The sequence below is a fragment of the Fistularia commersonii genome, chromosome 3 (genome assembly GCF_037954325.1).
Source record: "Fistularia commersonii isolate RoL2024-O1a breed Wild chromosome 3, RoL_Fcom_v1.0, whole genome shotgun sequence".
Classification (NCBI taxonomy): domain Eukaryota; kingdom Metazoa; phylum Chordata; class Actinopteri; order Syngnathiformes; family Fistulariidae; genus Fistularia; species Fistularia commersonii.
Genome location: NC_141286.1, coordinates 13,244,542 through 13,262,571, shown reverse-complemented (window position 1 = coordinate 13,262,571; position 18,030 = coordinate 13,244,542). Strand labels below are relative to the sequence as shown.

Here is an 18,030-nt window from a genome sequence, read left to right as displayed (position 1 = left end):
TTTTCCCCTTGAGCAGGCAGATTTTGAAGTGATACTGATTTTGTTCCGACATTTAACTTTCAATCTTCTGACTGACCCCAGGTGCAGATGGTTGTCACAGGCAGTCCAGAAGTCCTGCTGGATGCTTGTGGTCTAAAATTAGCTCAGCAATTTAATCTTGCTCAAATGTCAACGATCAATAAATAAAGCAGAAAATTGCTTAATGTCTGCCTTTACTTTTGATCAGTACATTTTCGCGATACATTTGAACGAAATATATGATTGTTCCATATATCGACTTTTTTTAAAAGCAGTAATAAACAACGGGCCAAATGACAGGTCAGACCGGAGTGCAGGAACACACAAGCCAGCGAGAGACGCCCGTCCCGTGTGTTGAGGTTTGTGTGATAGCATTCAGAGGTTACAGCTGTGTGTGCTCAGAGTGGGCCTAACAAAGCCAACAGGCTGGCGGCCGGTGTTCAAAATGTATATTCTGCAGGTGTGACGGGGAAAGGTCCTTCTAGAGCAATGTGTCTTCGACCTGATCTCACCAAAGCCACCTCTTCTGCTGCCAGATGGACCTGCACTTTTCCCCACAATATGGCTCTCACAGTTAATTCCCAGGCTTTCCTCCATCCCCCCCCCTACAAAAGAAAAGCGCTTTGGCTGAAAGAAAACCACAGCTGAATTTTATGGTGCCACTTCTTTATGCCAAGCTGATTTTACAATTCGAGGGGACAGAGTGCACAGAGATGGCTGTTCTCCGGCGGCGGGCGGCAGCATCGCTGCACATTTTTAGATGCAAGTTTGTGTTGGCAGATTGCTCCGCCATGCTAATATTTCCCTTCCCAGTGTGAAATCCTGATAATATCCTGAGTTGTGGCTCAGGGTGTGTTTGGAGCAGATCTTCTGGGGTCTAATTCCTACAAGAGCTCAATAAGGTGAAGGTGCTGGAGGCTTTCGGTGTGATCTACACACCCTGCGGTTGAACATCAGTGCGTGTGTGGGTACACAATGAACACATGCCAGCATGTTCACAAACAGAAGCACAAAATTTCTTTGGCAGAAATATATATCGCTAAGCACAGAATTCATTAAGTTTTAACAAAGCCCTCCGCCCTTACCTTAAATACTGATTGAGGTGCAGCTCAACTTCAATCACTCAACCCCAATATTCTGAGCCAAGGAGGCGCTCAACTACTCTGGAGACGGAACTAACATCCAATTTCCCACTTCTCATTACAATTCAATAAAAGGCAATCTGCTTTTACCTTTAGAGCAGTGTTTTTGGTGGATGCTTTCAGGGGGCCCCACTCCACTCCCCGAGCCCAATTAAGAACATTTAAACATATTAAAATCTCTCAAGCTCTTCACTGTCCTGATTAGTGCTTAAATATAATCTGCTTTTATGTCCTCTCTCTGCCTCTTTGACTCATTCTTCCTCTAAAATTACATCCATCAGTGATGATTTCAACCCCCACCACCTCCCCCCACCAGAGAGGAGCCGGGGTCAGGCGGATGAGTATCTCATGCAGAGATATTGAACTCGCTCTCTCAGTGTAAATCTACCTTGTCTCTACAAGTACAGGCTCAACCGATGGATATATGGAGACCAGGCTGGCAGAATGAATGGAAATATATGTATGTACAAATGCTTCAGCTGATAGGCTTCCTGATCTCAGTCCGTCTGTTACATCCATCACAACGAATCCACTTTTCTCATCTCCACTGCCAGCCTGCCAGCAGATGGGTATAGCCGGACAGGCCACATGTCACATTGCGAATGTGGAGTCAATGCAAGAGCTGACACAAAAGGCACGGTAATCCCTTACTGACATCGGAGCGATAATCAGTGTCACAGTGGAGGCTCAAGCTGGCAGCGGGAAAGAAACAATGTGCACACCAAAAAAACTCCACCTTACCGTTATGTAGGTGCCAACACCCTCTGTTATGGTGATGTCGCGATAGAACATGTAGTTGTATATTAATGCTAACCTTTTATTGGCTGCAGGGTTTACATTCAAACCCTGCTAGAGGACCATCCAAGGGTCATCCGAAGGAAATTCCATTAAAATGTAGATAAATCAAACTTTGTTGTGAGTTGTGAGAAAATTCTCATTAAGTTGAAAAAAGCTATTTTTATTGTATTACAAGTTTGATTTTGATCAGCAGATCGGCATGTTTGATGTTTCAAATTTCATTCATTCATTCATTCATTTCTATTTATTGGGGGACCATGTATGAACAACATTAGGATGAGTAGGGCAAAGATGGTTGTAGCAATTACTAGCCTGATAGCCAAATATAAAAAGTGAAAGGAAAATTACGTTTAAAATTGATGATAATTATTTTGTTTTTTTTTTCTTAAGATTTTTTTCTTTTTGCCATATTATATAGGCAATTTAGTGATGATTTTATGACACTAAGTACCTTCATAACAATCCTCAGTGCAAGCAACAGCATACACCACTTTCTCTATCTTATACCTGGGTGTTTTGTCCCTGGGGTGCACAAGATTTTGTCTTAGGGTCTTGTGGGGTTTTGAAATGTACTGGTACATAGTGCTGGTTGAACACCCTACGGAGTTTGTCCAAAACACCGGCAACATACAATATGACAATGTTCTTTCGTTTGAAGTTGTCTTGCTACTATTTTACGCTATATGGCCAAAAGTATTTGCTTACCTGCCTTTACTCGCATATAAACTTAAGTGACATCCCATTTCTAATTCATAGGGTTTTACATGTCGTTGGTCCACCCTTTGCAGCTATAACAGATACAACTCTTCTGGGAAGGTTGTCCACAAGGTACAGAAGTGTGTTTATGGGAATTTTGGACTGTTATTCCAGAAGTGCATTTGTGAGTACACACACTGACGTTGGAAGGGAAGGCTTGATTTTATACACCTGTGGCCATGAAAGAGATTGGAACACTTGATCCCTCTTATTTGGATGGATGAGTGAATACTTTTGACTATATAGCGTATGTTCCTGCGTCTTGTGGCTTCTCATTTGGTGAAGGCCAAATTAAGGTAGCCATAGGATCTTAAGGCTTTCCTAATGTGTTGTACCTTGGTCTTGCTTCCTACAGCGTCTAATGGGATGTTCTTGGTGGTGTAGATTTCTGATTACCCCCAATTTGTGCTCAAGGGGACGGTGTGAGTCGAAAGGAAATACTGGTCAGTGTGTGTTATCCATCTGTCCATCTTCTCCCACCTATTCTGAGTCAGGTTGTAGGGGCAGCAGCCAGAGAAGTGAGGCCCAGACCTCCTTCTCTTTCCGCAACATGGTCCAGCTCTTCTGGGGGGACCCCAAGTCGTTCCCAGGCCAGCCTGGGGACATAGTCTCTCCGGAGTGTGCCTGGTTTTCCCCACTGTCTCCTCCCAGATGGACATGCCCGGAATACATCCCTGGGAGGCATCCAGGAGACAACCCGATCAGATGCCTGAGCCACCTTATCTGTCTCCTTTCTATGCAGAGGAGAAGTGCCTCTACTCCGAGCTTCTCCTGGATGACCGAACTTCTCACCCTATCTCTAGGGGAGAGTCCGGCCACCCTGTGGAGAAAACTAATTTTGGCTACTTGTATCCGCAATCTTGTTCTTTTGGTCACTTCCAACAGCTTGTGACCATAGATGAAGGTGGGAATGTAGATTGACCACTACAGAGTCTACATCGTTGCAGACGCTGCACTGATCTACCTGTTGATCCCCCGCTCCATCCTTCCCTCATTCATGAACAAGACCCCGAGATACTTGAACTCCTTCACTTGGGGCAGAACTTCTTCCCTTACCTAGAGCAGACATTCCACCTGTTTCCGGTTGAGCAGCATGGTCTCGGATTTGTAGGCACTGATCCTCATCCCGGCTGCTTCAGATTCGGCTGAAAAACCATTCTAGTGAGAGCTGGAGATCATGGCCTGATGAAGCCAACAGAACAAGATCATCTGCAAAAAGCAGAGACTCGATCCTGTGGCCACCAAACCGGATCCCCTCGACACCTTAGTTGCACCTAAAAAGTCTGTCTATAACAGTTATAAAGAGAATTGGTGACAAAGGACAGTCCTGGCGGAGTCCAACTCTCTCCGGAAATGGGTCAGACTAACAAGACCAAGCTGTTCATACAGGTACCGAACAGCCCATACGACAGGATCTGGTACACCATAATCCTGGAGCTACCTCCACAGGATTTCCCGGTCGACACGGTCAAATGCTTTCTCCAGGTATAGACTGTTTGTGCAAACTCCCATGCCCCCTCGAGGACCCTACCAAGAGTATTGGGCTGGTTCACTGTTCCAGGACCAGGACGAAAACCTCACTGCTCCTCCTGGATTCGAGATTCGACCCGACGGACCCTCTTTTCCAGCACAACTGCATAGACCTTACCAGGGAAGCTGATGATCCCCTGTAGTTGGAGCACACTCTCCGATCCTCCTTTTTAAATAGGCCACCCTGGTCTGCCAATCCAGTGGCACTGTCACCTACATCCACACAATGCGGCAAAGGCGGGTCAGCCAGGACAGCCCTACAGCATCCAGAGCCTTGAAGAACATTTACCTCTGGGGCCCTGCTGCTTAGGAGCTTTTTGACTGCCTCAGCAACTTCAGCCCGGAAAATAGGTGTGTCCATTCCAGAGTCCCCCTGCTCTGCTTCCTCATTGGAAGGCGTTTCAATGGGGTTGAGGAGGCCCCAGAAGTTTTCCTGCCAATGATACCCAACATCTCAAGTTGATGTCTGCAGCGTCCAATTCCCACAGTAGAGCACTGCTTCCCCCTCCTGAATGTCCTCGGCGCCCACCGTTCTCCATTGTTTCCCAGAACTCCTTCCAAACCTGAATTTTTGCTAATTTAGCAACCAATGAAGCTGCATGCTGCTTGGCCTGACGGTACTTGTCAGCTGCCTCCGGATCTCCACAGACCAGAAAGGCCCGATAGGACTCCTTCAGTTTGACAGCATTCCTCACCGCCGGAGTCCACCAGTAGGTATGAAGTTTGCCACCCCAACAGGCGCCAACCGCCTGACGACCACAGCTCTTGTCTGCCGGCTTGACAATGGAAGCACAGAACAAGGCCCATTTGGACTCAATGTCTCCTGCCTCCCTCGGAATGTGTTGTAAATCTGACAGAAGTGGGAGTGGAAACTCCTTTTGAAAAGGGGACTCTGCTAGATGTTCCCAGCAGAATCTTGCATTACGTTTGGATCTGCTAGGTCTGACCAACATCTTCCCTCACCATCGGAGCCAGCTCACCACCAGGTGGTGATCAGACAGCTCCGCCTCTCTCTTCACCAGAGTGTCCAAGACATGCAGCTGCATGAGTGTGTTAGTTTCCTGTAAATCTTGAGGTCCAGGCTTCTGTCCTGTTTGATGTAAATGCAACAGTCCAAGAAGGGGAGTTGGTCAGCAGTGATGTTCTACCTTTTGAATTTGATGTGGGTGTCGATCGTGTTGAGGTGAATGGTGAATGCTTCAACCTCATTCTTCTTGGTCTTGACGCATGTGTCATCTACATACCTGAACCAGTGGCTTGGCGGTGTTCCCTTGAATGAAGCGAGGGCCTTGTTCTCAACCTCCTCCGTGGATAGGTTTGTCACCATGGTGGATACAGGCAAGCCCATGGTGCATCCATATTTCTGCCAGTAGAAACCGCTGTTGAACTGGAAATAGGTGGTCTGTAGACAAAGGTCCAGTAGGGTGCAGATGTGATCCCTGGAGCATTTTGTTCTGTTCATTAAGGAGTCTCCCTCACTGCTGTGATCGCATCTGATGTGGGGATACATGTGAACAGTTAGGTTATATCGCATGACATCATGGTTTCATCTGGGTCCAGCCTGATTTGATGACCTTACTGGCAATGTCCTGCAAATTCTGAATATGGTGTGTGGTGTTGCCAACCAAAGTTGACAAAATTTTTGCTACATGTTTGGCAATATTGTATGTGACAGAGTCGATGCTGACAATGGGTCTGAGAGGAGCTCACTCCATGTGAATCTTAGAGTCTTCTCCTTGTGAGTATTCATGTCTTAGATGCAAGGCATGGGTTCTCCTGGGCACAGTCACTAATACAGTGGTCCGTTTATGGCCGTATATCTAGATGCTGTAGACAGCTGACCACTTTCTTCTTGTATGCGTTGATCAGGTCCCGTTTGACGGTGTCATACGTTCTTGTGTCTCAGAGGAGATCATTTATCTTTGCTTGGTAACCCTTTTTATCCAGAACCACTACGCCTACTTTTGTTGGTCAGGAGGATGGTGATGCTCTCGTATTTCTGGAGTGAGGAGAGCGCCGTCTTCTCTTCAGGTGCCAGATTGGACGGGGGTGGTTCGGCACTGAAGAGAGCTGCTGACACCTTGGGTCAGATTTGCTCAGCCTCTGTATTGGAGATGTGATTGTTACATATGGCTGTTTCAGTTGCTGTAATGAGGTCTTCTGGTGGGATCTGATCAGGTGTGACTGCAAGTTTTAGACCCTAGACAGGACGCCAACCTTGTCAGGGTTTAGTTGGCGGCTGGATAAGTTTTTAACCCAATTCTTGTTGTAGTCTTTGTCTGTATTCTGGCCAGAGAAGACAGACGGTTCGAGAGAGGAGTCAAAACGGCCACCTTTGTCAAAACAGAAAAAACATATCTGAACAGAAGAGGGGATCTCAGACATAACCATTCACAAACATATAATGCCGCACTGGGATCAAAACTAAGACCTGATTTACACACATGGGCCAGGCCAATCTACACCCTCCAAACGACCAGGAAAGACCCACCACAAGAACCAGCCCCTGATAACGTCAACATGAGCCTCAGTTCATGAGGTCCAACAGGTTTCATTCCTCTGTTTAGCTTTACCTATTCACATTCCAATCCAGGTAATCCTACAAAGTTGTTCTTTGTGGGATCCCTGTTATCATAACAACCCCCCTTACTCCGAGTTTCTGTAGATCAACCCTTCCATTTACACAACAAGCCACCATAACATAGACCCGCACAAAATCCTGGCAGTTATAGTCGGAAACTCCCCATAGGTCATTATAACTGTGGACGTCTCTCGCATGAGGGGTGAAACGTCTCTCAGTGAAGAAGATGTTGGCAAGAATCCTTTTGTATGTTTTTTTTTTTTATCAAATGAAAATTCAAAGCCAAGTTAATTTGACCTGAAAACCACAAGGAGATGTTCCAGTTTCAACTGTATCTGGTCTACATGTACATGGGGAATTGGTGAACTGTCTCCTCACGATTGGATTTGGGAGTCTGATTCGGAGAAGCGCCTCATTATGGGATTCTTGATCAACAGAGACGAAACAGTGGAAACTAATTTTTGTTAACAATTTAGTCCGTCTTGCTTAGCATTTCTGTCTTTTTAGAAGCATTACTGCCTTTCTTTGTGTGCCGTTAGCAAAGGCATTTCAACTCTACCGGTCATGGGTTTGCTGAATTAATTATCTTCACAGGATTGCAGCTTGCAGAGGGCGGCTGTTTCTTTTCCAACGTCATGGGAATATTTTTAACATTCCTTAGGTGAGCTCACTGAAAATACCCAAACTCAACCGCAGACACTGAACAGAACTAGAACATGGCAGTGGTGGAGGCACATCATATGGTGAAATCATTAAATCAAACCATCCATCCATCCATCTTCCACTGCACATCTGAAGGTGGTTGGCGGGGGCAGAGAGAGAGGCCCAGATGTCCCTCTCCCCAGCAAGGGAGGCATCCAGGAGGCAACCCGACCAGATGCCTGAGCCACCTCATCTGACTCCTCTATATGCAGAGGAGCAGTGACTCTACTCTGAGCCCTTCCTGGTTGGTCGAACTTCTCACCTTATCTCTGAGGGAGAGTCTGGCCACCCTGTGCCACACTGTGGAGAAAACTCATTTTGGCCGCTTATATTCGGGATCTCATTCTTTCTGTCACTACCCACAGCTCATGACCATCTGGCTCAGCTCCCTCTTCACCACAACAGTATAGAGTCCACATCACTGCAGCTGCTGCACCGATCCACCTGTTGATATCCCACTGGAGCTTTCCCTCTCTTGTGAAAAAGACCCAGAGACACTTGAATTCTTTCATTTTGGGCAGGACCACTTCCACAACCTGGAGTGGGCACTCCACCTGTTTGCGGTTGAGCAGCATGGTCTTGAATTTGGAAGTGCTGATCCTCATCCCGACCAATGCATAATCGGCCGAGAACTGCTCCAGTGAGAGCTGGTGATCATGGACTGATAAAGGCAACAAAGCCACATTGTCTGCAAAAAGCAGAGACGCGATACTGTGGCCACCAAACTAGATCCTCTCAAAGCCCTGGCTGTGTTGTGCCTCCCAATTGAGGTGTTTTGCCCTCAATTGGGGAGAATAGCTAGGGTATAGCCACACAAAAACACAGTTTTCAGTTCTTTCTATAACTTGCATGTATTGATTGTGGGAAGAGACAGGTGAATACGCACTCCCCCATCTGGAGTCCCAAGGCATCACCAATCACCAATCAACAACTGCATGATCTATTTGGGGTGGCAAAGCGCAGAACGTAGAGCAATCACCTTTGAAAGATTCCTGGTTCGATTCCTGGCTCCACATTGTGTGCTGAAGTGTCCTGAGTGTAATGTATGTGCATTTACTCAGTTCTGTCATGTGATTTGAGTTTGCGTGCACATGTGTGTGTGTGTGTGGTCTAGCACCCACGTCAATAAGGTTGCTGATAGAAAAACTGCTGAACATACTGTGTCCATGGCACCATCATGTATTTTGGATGTGGCGGTGTTCTCATGTTGTGGCAAGTTGGTGACCCAAGTCAATCACATATGATGATTGGTACCCGTGCTCACCGGTCCGGTTTTGCTCACTTTGATCAACTGAAGGAACAGTCTCCTCTGTGGATTGGTCCTCAACATGACTGTCCTCCCCCTCAGGCATTGGTTCAAGTTAACTCACCACTCCACGTTCTCTCTACAGTGGTCTAACAGGTTCATCAGCACTCCCAGGAGTCGTCGGCTGAGGCTGTCATGGCTGTAGATTCTGCTATTACAAGGTGATATTCACCAACATCCTCCTCTTCGTCATCAGATTCTTCGATTTCCTCCGGTGTTTCTGTTGTTCTTTTCTTCCTTCGTGGCTGTACTTAAGTCTCCAGTGGCAGATGGCCCGATGGCAGGCAATATCCTTGATCACTTCTCTGATCCTGTTTGAGCCGTTCCGTTGTCAGCGGGGCAATGGGTGTGTCTGTGCTTATGGATGCACACTGGACTGAGACTCCCATCGACCATGACACACTGGATTCATCTTGATTTTCCACTGCCTGTGTTGCTGCTCCGATCACATCACATGACATTTCTTATGAGCACTCGTTCATGAACGTCTCCGTATCCACCGTCATCCTGGACAAGCTATCGGCGTCAATATTCCCTTTACCGGGACGATATTTGATTGTGAAGTGGAAGTCTACCAATTTGGCCACCCATCGGCATCCAGTTTCGTTTATTTGAACAGTCCATAGGTAAGTGGATTATTGTCGCTGTAGACTGTGAAGAATGGTGCATAATAGAAGTAATTGTGAAACTTTTCTGTAATTACCCACTTGAGGACTAGAAACTCTAATTTGCCTGAATGTAAATTGTAATTTTCTCAGCTGTGGTCAGAGTGTGAGAGCCATAAGTGATCACACGATGCTTTACGCTTTGCCTTTGGTACAATACTGCACCCAATCCCTGGTTTTAAGCATCATTATGAAGAACAAATGCCCACGAGAACTCTGGGAAGCCTGGCACAGGAAGTTGAGTTAAACAGTCTATAAACTGCTCCAATACTGACTGTCGCTCCTTTTGATTGGTCTACTAGAGGGTACACCTCTGCTGTTTCATTTCATCTGCCATCGTTTTTTTTTTTTTTCTTTTATAAAGTTTCCACAGGCCCCTTAATCAGGTCATACAGAGGACTAGTATTGCGTGAAAAATTCTTGATAGACTGTTGGTAATAATTTAACAGTCCCAACACTGCTCTCAGCTCACTAACAGGGCTTGGCTGTTTGTCCTTCAGTGCTGTCACTCCTACAGTATTGGCTGGATCAATTCTGTTGATGCAATCCAGCTGAGGTACCACACTTCCACTTTAAACAGTTCACATTTCTTTGGTGTCAGTTTTATTACATGCTCCCTTAGTCATTGTAGGACATTCCTGACATCATTGACATGGTCCTCGAGTGTCCTGCTAAACACGAGAACATGATCAAGGTAAGGCACACATACTTCATCCTGTAACCCCTACAAGTACTCTAAGTAGCCATGCAGCGCTGGAATGATGCTGGTGCATTCATGAATCCAAAAGGAATCCAAATCCCCTCATACAGGTCCCAGGGAGTCACGAAGGTTCTTAGGTATCTCTGCGCTCACCCATGAACCCCTGTTGATATGCCTTGCCCTGATCCAGCAGTGAAAATATGGTGTTTCCACCCAGATGATCAATAATGTCCTGTTCTCTGGGGATGGGATGGTGATCTGGGTGTGTTTTCCTGTTGAGTTCTTGATATTCAATATATGAACATAAAGTACCATCTTTTTTCTCACACAGACTACTGGGGAGGAGTAGGAAGAAGTGGATTTCTCCACCCACCCCTGTGTTGTCAGATTCTAAAAGTAGTCTTTCATCTCTTGATATAAGGGCTTTGGAACAGACTGGTACTGATACATCTGTGACACTGGCTCATTGTCTTAAGTGAGATGTCCAATTGCAAATTTTCTACACAGCCTATGTTATCATCTGTTCTTGAGAACGAAAGTGATTCTTCCCTCAACAACTTACAATTTGCTCTTGGTGTTCAGTCAGTTTGGGTTCGTTCAACAGGGGGCTCATCAATAGCTGTGTCGTCACTGGAGCTTCTCGCCTGTTCCTTGTGAACTGACGCAGTATGTGGGTTGTTTGACTTGAATATGCTAGTGGGATACACTGCTCTGACAGTCTGCATGATTCCAAAAACAGTCCTTCCAAGCCATGTGATGTCATGGCTGGTTGGCTTTTGCACATTGACAAAAATGTTGGGAGTCATATCTGCCTTGAGTGACACGAGATTGTAACAAACTCCAATCCTTCTGGCCATTGTAGAGTCTCATGAGGCTCCTCCTCAAAAGGTGACGCCTGTACTCAACATTCAATTTGAATGTAGCTGTGTTTCAGTGCATCAACGCTTTCATTTGCTGTTCTCACATTGTGCTCACAGGGCTGCCCTACGCTCATTATGTTCATAACGGCATTTGCTTTATTCCTTTTCTTCAAGTAAGGAAAGGTATTTTTACAGTTTTCATGAGATTTTCGATGTCCTTATTTGTTGTCTGATCTTGTACAGTGTTTACCACTACGTACCCAATGACATTTAAGCTGATGATTGTTCATGGTTGTTGATTGCCTTTTAGCACTAACATGGGTATTATCAAAGGGTCAAGTGCGTCAAACAGCTCTGCTACATCCCTTAGCTTCACGCCAGGTAGGTGGTTTTCTTCACAGACCTCATCTACAACATAGATTTGTGTGCCTGGTCCCAAAGTGCCTGGATTCTCTGTTTGTGCAGCATAATCGTACATTTCTTACGTATTTGCTCCCTTATAGTCAGCATATTCAGTGGTTCATGAGTTTTAATGCGTTTAGTCTTCTCACATGACAATATTTTCTGCTTCTTAATGGTAGAACATGTGTACAGCTTACAGTATTTACGTGAAGGCCAGTGAGTCCCTTGGCATTCTTTCGGGTGATACCATGTCATCTTACAAACAGAACAACACTTCACTTTTACTGTCTCTCTCTTTGTTGCAACTTGCACAGCAGAGGGACCCATTTATTTTGCTGTTTGCTCCATGTCCCGTAGGGACAACCCCCCTTGGTTTAAAGGGCTCTCCCTGGCTGGCTTTGTCAGTCTCCTTACTTTACAGCCTGCTCAAAAATGCACACGAATTCCACATCTGAAACAGTGTTGACAGTATTCCTCACCTGCCCGCATACAAGCAAAACATAAAGTGCAGGGATGTGGTGGAGGGAAATATCACTGTGGAGCAAATCTTTGTTGGAGCTGTACTGTCCCTTGTGCATATCCAGGCCCTAACACCGGTTGGTACTCCTACACTGCAGCTGACAGTTGCGGTTGGTAGAACTGCATACCATCTTGTTCAACATTGAGGGAGATTGGCTGCGGGGGTCCAAACACTGAGAAAGATGAAGGTAAACTTTCTGGCTCTTTGCTTACTGAAGGATACTGTAGTATTGACAGGTGTTGACTTCTGAATAGTTTCCCTGATATGGGAAACCTCAGCTCTCAGGTCATTCAGCATTACCATGTCTGAACGCATTTGTTTAATTTCTGAGAAGAGATCACAGCAACTTTGTTTTGGTACAAAGAGCTTTTCTTTTCCACTGGGGGTGGAACAGTATTAACTATGGTTACTTCTGGCAGGGCTGAATTTTTCTTTTTCTCTTGCCTTTAAATCAGTTTTAATGTTGTCACTCAGTGAACCAGTAAGGACAGTGTGCATGAAAAGACTGAACTATTGCTGGTTCATACTTGAGACTTAACGGAACTTCTCGCAAAGCAAACAGGATCTTCAAATCCATGGCTCTTATCAGGAAATTTTGGGGGGTCTTTGGTCCTCTGAGGAAAGTTGTTTGTATAATTCTGTAGCATTTGTTTTGTAATAATGAGATCTAAGGATACACCTAAGCGCAGACAATGTGAGGGTTTCTTTTCCTTCAAGGTAGCTCCGTAATGGCATAACTGGTGTGATGGTGCAGATGACTACGTCAGTCATCTCTGATTCTGGATAGCCTTTATTGAGTCAATTTTCAATTCGCCTTGCCAGGCTAGTTTATCTTTTTGTCCCAGCTCTCCTATTAGTCCTGAGATTTTAAAGTCTTTGTCACAACTCAGGAGGCCAAAAATCCTTTTTTTTCCATCAGGCCATCCATTGCATTCTTCTTTTCCTGTAATTTAGTGTGCTACCTCCTTCTGAAGAGTCTCCTGCTTGAGCAGGATTTGAGCTTGAGCTTGAACTTAGATTTCCCTTAGTTCCTCAGATGTTTGTACCCCGTTTATAACAACGTGAACATTAAGGTCAGAAATGCCTTCATCCTCCAGGCCAGCCATTTCTTCCCATTCAATACACTTTGTGACATGTGAGACTAGCTGGCTATGTGTTTTACCAGTTACATGCTGTTTCCCTTCTCCTGAGATTTGCATTACATACTTTAATTAGCTGTTCTACCATCAGTGTTTACAAGGTTCCTTTAATTTCCAGCAGCAGCTTCTCATAAGCAGTCGAATGAAGGTGTATCTGACGACCTTTCCGGATTTTGCTACTCCTTAGTGGTCACTTTGCTCACTTGAGGATGCACGACACCAATAGTTGCCGAGAGATCACGTCTGCTGCTTACTGGCCTCCTTCCTGATGTCTGGGGTTTTTTTGGGGGGGATGAGCAATGACAAGATTCCTCACTGATTGAGGATGGCCCTCAGGCCAAACACCCCAGCGGTGCCTCGAAATGTTGTGCCTCCCAATCAAGGTATTTTCCCCTCACCCCTCACAGTTCTTGCTATAACTCGCATGTATTAATTTTGGGAGCGGACAGAAGAGCACGCGTTTCGCCCTCTGGAGTCCCGAGGCATCACCAATCAACAACTGTATAATCTACTGCCAGTTGACAACCGCACAGCCCACCCATATAAATAACAAACAAAAGGAGCAAATATAACAGGCAGAAAATGAGATATATCACTGTTGTGCCTAGATGTTCTGTCCATAAAAGTTATGAACGGAATCGGTGACAAAGGGCAGCCCTGGCGGAGTCCAACTTACAACTGGCAATGCAGACCAAGCTCTGACACCAGTCATACAGGGACTGAACAGTCCGTATGATGGGGCTCGGTACACCATATTCCAGAAGCACCCCCAACAAAATTGCCTGCGAGACATGGTCAAATGCCTTCTCCAGATCCACCAAACACCTGTAGACTGGTTGGGCAAAATCCCATGCCCCCTCGAGGGGTACAGAGCTGGTCCAGTGTTCCACAAAGAGGATGAAAACTACACTGCTCCTCCTGAATCCAAGGTTCAACTACCTGGCAGACCCTCCTCTACAGCACTATTGAATAGACCTTACCAGGGAGGCTGAGGAGTTTGGTCACCTGTAGTTGGAGCATGCCTTCCAATCCCCCCTTTTTAAAAAGGGGGATCATGGTCTACCAGTCCAGCGGCATTGTCCCCAACATCCACGCAATGCTGCAGAGGTGTGTCAGCCAGGACAGGTCTACAACCTAAATCGAACCACAGAAAGAATTCTAATATAGGTATTTTGGGATTCTTTTTTGGTGCAGACACACAGATTCCTTGGTAAACAATTATCTTGTGATAAAAGGTGCCAACCGTGGTCTATACAGAAAGACAGATTGCGTTTGGGGGGCTAGTTGAAACACTTGGTCCAGAGGAATTGGCAAGTTTTCAGTTCACACATGCCTTTTTATACATTTCCATGATGTCAACCTCTGTCGTTGTGATGTCCTGGAGCTGGAGCAGGCTGACTCAGTGACGGTATCACACTTGGAATTGGTGGCGATCAAGAAACCACACCTGAGGGAGATGTATATGACATGACCCAATTGAGCCACACCTGAAAAGGGTGCAGCAGGGGGTCTGAGCAGAGAGAATCGGTCACAGTTTAGCTTATAAGGGGGAACATGAAGCGGGTGGGCATAACTGTCACCTCCCCCGCCCAGAATCCGTGTAATGCAACAGGGTGGTACAGGGAGTAGGTTATGGGCTTTTAACCCACCCCTCAGAAAGGAATTAACTGCTAATAATGTCAGTTATCGCCTTGCGTAACAGCTCTGCTGCATAGGTGTGTGAGTGCATGTGTGAATGGGTAAATGTGAATTCCAGTGCAAAGGGCTTTAAAATAGTAAGGTGTTAATAGCACCATACAAATGGAGACCATTTACCATTTAGTCTTCTAAATGCCTGGGCGGCTGCGGATAAGTCGATAAAGCAGCCTCACACTTAACCAATAGGCTGGCGGTTTGATTCCTGGCTTCTTTGCATGTCAAAGGGTCCTTGGGTGGGTCCTGAACCCCAAGTTGCACCTAATGGCCTGAGTAGCGCTTTGCATGGCAGCTCTGCTACTATTGGTGTGTGTCTGTGTGGACAGGTGAAAGCTGTCTTGTGTAAGCGGTTCTGAAAACATCATGCTGGAGACGAATCATCATTTAGAAATTCTACTTTTGATTGTATGGAGAGACAGGGTGGGTGTCGGGAAACTCGGGAGTTTGACGACAGCAAAAAAGGAAGTGTCTTCTTCACCTTAAAAGTATAGTTCATATCACAGTTTCACAGTGTACTGGCGTAAAAGTACTTCTAGACCAACTAAAAAACATATCACTAAAATCATTAGTATATTAACATTTTGCAACATGAGCCAAAGGTATAATCAGTGTTTTATTTTCCCTCCTGCAATAGCAAAACAAAAAGGTGTATAAAAGGAGCAGTGGGGGGTTTTCACTGTGTTTTCAGGTGCAAGGTGTGGATGTATATCATGACACATTTCATAAATTAATTGGGGTCCCTGAATGAGACAAGCCCCATGGCATTTCACTGGCAGAAGGACTTAATGCTGTTTTATGCATTAAAATTAATATGTTGATCGCTTGTGTGCATTTCCACTTAATGCTATCCACTGAAGTGTAAGTAAGCACTCCATGTGCGATTTCAGAAAACAGTGTGGCAACTGAAGAAGGAGTGTATCAGCAAAACTTGCACGTAGATGTAGATTGAGACTTTCATGGGGCTTCCCATTGTCTCCAGTTTCATGGCTAATGACTTATTCAGTGATTAATTTTTAATCAAAGCAGAACACAGATATCAAGGACGTTATAATGTTGGCAATTTATATAGTGAGAAACATTTGGGAACAACAAATAAAGCATGGACTTCTTTCTTTATTCAGAGAAGTGACACGTAGAGAAACAAAATAGCCGATTTAAGTTTACGTCTCAAATGCTTTTCTCCAAAGGTCATACGGCCAACCATTTCCTGCTTAGCTCAGAACATTTATTGGATAGTGTTGCACACCTTAGGGGAACTAAACTTAAAATTATATACAAAGTATAATTCAGGGCTGCAAGTCAGGCATGGCAAAAAGGCATCTTACATTATACCATGCAAACTCCAGTGTCTCATTAATAGTACAGGGACCATTCTTTTACTTCATTTCATTTCATTTCTCCATCTGAGTGGGGACAAATGTTGCAGGAGGGAGGAATTAAGGTGTGCAAATCACATTTTAGGGTTCAGTGTGCAAAGAAATTCTGAATAGTTGTAACCTCCCTGTCTCCTCACCTGTTCTCCTTCTTCATGTTGGCTTTTGAAATATATGTATTTTCTTTCTTTCATTCTTTTTTTCACTGAACCATTCTTTTAACCTGGATTAATTTGTCGAAGATTTTTCCTTTTTTTGAATAATTCCTGCAGCAGGATAATCGCAACCCTATTTCTGGAGTTTTTCTTTTCATTTGAATTTTGTCTTTTCACATTACCAGTAGCACCTTTGTTAGAGTACTTTCGTCTGTCTAGGTTGTCAAACCAGTTCTTTTTCCATGGCATATGAACTGACACTTCTATCATAATACGTCCTCCTCTTGTTTTTATGACATTTTTCAACATTTTCCAAATAGACACATTGATTATAAATGTTGAAAATGCACTGTTACATTAGAGAAGCTGAAAAAGTTGCCATAAGGGTTAAATTTGATTTCTTGCAATATTGACAGATTCAAGAAAAAAATGGACGACACACACAAAAGACGTGTCTTCTGCTTCGCCAGTGTCCTTCTCACTGAAAACACCTGTTAAGCATGTGAAGGATTTGCCCTCAAAAGAAATGTTACTTTTGGACGGGAGACGTCTATTGAACAGCAAATGCGATTAATGACATTATAAGTAAATGGGAGGTGCTCTCCTTTTTCCTCACTTTGAGAAATGATGTCTGATGGAGGGATGAAGAATGTCGTGTCCTTGTCTGGATGAGCCGTCTCTACAGAAGTAGCAGGATGTAACATACAATTTTGTAAAATTTATTCATTGAATATCATTATGTTTTTGATTGCTTTCAGAAGGTTCAGTTCAAATACACAGTTCATTTGGATGGAAATCCCTCAAATTTCATCACAAACTGAGAGGTTTATAAAATTTTTAAATGGAATTATATTGCATTTGGCTAATCAGGGGTTGGTGGGTTTTAGAAATGTAAATCCTGTTGAGTCTGGCCGGCATCACCCAACCACTGCAGGTCCTGACCCAGGTATACTGTCTGGCTTGTTGTTTTTTTATCCCATAAGTATCTAGCACAGGGGTGCCATACATGTGGCCCATGGGCTGGATCTGGCCCACTAACATGTTTAATCAGGCCTGTGAGATTATTTTACAAAGAATAAAAATGAGCTTCAAATTTTTGAAAAGGAATAGAATAGAATCTTCCTTTAATCATCCCAAAAATTTCAACGCCTCACAGCAGAAAGTGGACAGTGCAAGAAAAGTAAAAAACCACTAGTGAAGTGAAAAACTAAACTTTAACAGTAAGTAGTGTAGAACTAAAATACACCTGGTGGTGCAACCTGGACACATCTTCAGTGACTCTCCCGAGATCACTTGGTGTTTCGAGTCTCAGTCATACACCCTCACTCGGGCGACCCAGCCGGGGTTGATCAGTCTCCCCCAGACTTGTGTACAGGTAGTACACTACGCCACGCCCCCCCCCCCCCCCCCCCCCTCAACCAGAGCCACAGTGAAGCCTTCTCAACTGCTTCCAAGATGTTCTTGGTGGCACTTCCCCCTTACAGTCCACAAATTCCTAGGTGTCCAAGGACACGATGTAGGGATCTGCCTCCGAAGCCCCTGCAGCCCACCTCAATAGGCTCGCAGCTGGGATTCCAGCAGTTCCTCCGGCACTCAGCAACAAGCTCTGCGTATTTTGCTCTTTGCCTCTCCTGGGCTTCCTCCATTCTGTCCTCCCAGAGAAAAGTTCACTCGAGGAGCACCACCTG

The 18,030-nt window shown here is 45.0% G+C and overlaps 1 pseudogene; it reads right to left on the bottom strand.

The window, feature by feature from the left end:
• Positions 1-1,847: 1,847 nt before the first annotated feature.
• LOC147235575 (uncharacterized) lies at positions 1,848-8,879 on the bottom strand (annotated as a pseudogene).
• Positions 8,880-18,030: the final 9,151 nt, after the last annotated feature.